The sequence below is a fragment of the Mastacembelus armatus genome, chromosome 2 (assembly GCF_900324485.2).
Source record: "Mastacembelus armatus chromosome 2, fMasArm1.2, whole genome shotgun sequence".
Classification (NCBI taxonomy): Eukaryota; Metazoa; Chordata; class Actinopteri; order Synbranchiformes; family Mastacembelidae; genus Mastacembelus; species Mastacembelus armatus.
In genome coordinates, this window is record NC_046634.1 from 7633375 (window position 1) to 7635013 (window position 1639).

General features: G+C 46.9%; 1 long non-coding RNA gene across 1 annotated transcript in view; it reads right to left on the reverse strand.

Annotated features, from left to right (window-relative positions):
• Positions 1-217: 217 nt before the first annotated feature.
• Positions 218-1639, reverse strand: part of LOC113127472 (uncharacterized) — a 1477-nt gene continuing 55 nt past the window's right edge. The window contains exons 2-4 of the long non-coding RNA XR_003295430.1: positions 1075-1200; positions 840-962; positions 218-403 (exon numbers count right to left, since the gene is read on the reverse strand). This is a non-coding gene — a long non-coding RNA (uncharacterized LOC113127472). The remainder of the gene's footprint in view (positions 404-839; positions 963-1074; positions 1201-1639) is intronic.

Genomic DNA, 1639 nt, shown 5'->3' on the forward strand with positions numbered 1-1639 from the left:
GCCAGGCCGCCCGCCTTCCGCAGAGCCATCTCTTTTACCTGCAGGCTCAAGCGGTACCACTAGTTCCCTAACGAGCGCTCGTATCAAACCAGCACCACCTTCAGAGCTGGACAGGGAAGAAAGAAGGCAAGAGGATTAGAAGAGAAAGTGGTGGGAACAAGAAAAGCCATCAGCTGATGTCATTTCTCGTTCATACCCAGATATGCAGCCTGACTGGTGGACTCGGCTAAACCTTCTCTGCGCAGATCCTTCCCTGTGTCGCCGGGGGTGGAGCAGTGAGCTGGGGAAGCATCCAGCATGAAGTTTTTGGTGCGAGAGGTGGAGATGATCCGAGGAGGCAAAAGGATATTGATGACTGTCTGCAGCAGCAGGAAGATCTCGGGCTGCTCCAGGTGGGGGCTGTCTGCAAAGAAAACACCACAGACGCCCAGGTACAGCCGATCTGCTACTGCTTTTTGGCCATTTCAATCGCAGAGTGTCTCTATAAAGACCTACTGTGGGATCGACAATGTCATTTTATGGAGGAACAACCTGCACGGATCAAAGTCATTGATTTTACAACATAGTTTCATTATACGGTAGGTGAACGGACGTGTTTATACTAGATCCTCCGTAAGATTTCAAATCTGTTTACAAGGTAACCAGCAATAACAGTCCAGACCAGAAACAGAACACTTAAAAGACTGCATGCTGCCACTAGACCAGAAATAAACCTCATGTGAATAAATAAATCTTGACAAAATGCAAATATAAGTTAGATACGATGCATCTTAGACACCAGCCAAATTGATTTCATAAAAACTATTCATGCACTGTCTCAAATCAGAAAAAGTCTGTACCTTTGCTTCCAGACCCCACTGTCAATACAAAGGGAATGAGCAGGTTGAGCAGCATCCCCTCACGCCTCTCCTGATTGGTGAAAGGTGAGATCACATGACTGAGAGGGAATCATCCTTTAAGGCCTAGGATGGTGGAAAAGGAGGAAACAGAAGTTAGCCCTGATAGTGGGCGTATGGAACATATTATTTAGGAACACAGTTTTGATGAAGTCAGATGAGTGTAATTGAAGTCTACCTGGATCTGCAGGGCCACCAGCCGCACCACTGCTGTGCTGAAGGGCAATGGAGGAGAAAGGTATGGGCTGAGGTGCAGCAGAGGTAAGCCGTCTGCCACACTGGACGGTCCAACCACACCCATCACCTGACAATGCACAAAAATAAAAGCTAAAAATCCAATCCAAACCTGAGTGATAAGTCTGTGTCCTCTTTTTTTCCTTACCTGGTTGACGCAGACGTTGATCAGTGATCGAAGGTGTGGGAGGAAGGAGATGATTGGCTGTCGCAGCAGGGTCAGGCAGATCCCCTCGATCAGGCTGCTGGCTGCCTCCCACTAGAGATGGGAAATTCGATTCTTTTGACTGACTCAGACCTTTAACTCTCGAACAGTAAATTGAACGAATCATTTTGAGTCATTTCGTTCATTTTACAGCAGGTGGCGCTGTAGCCCTCTTGTGGGCGTTGTAAAAATGGCCGCGGTTCTCAAACACTATATAGTGAAGACAACATGGTTTGCTTCAGCTGACATATTATAATACACAAAATGCCACAAGCAATTCAAACCATGTGAAAACCTAGGAAAG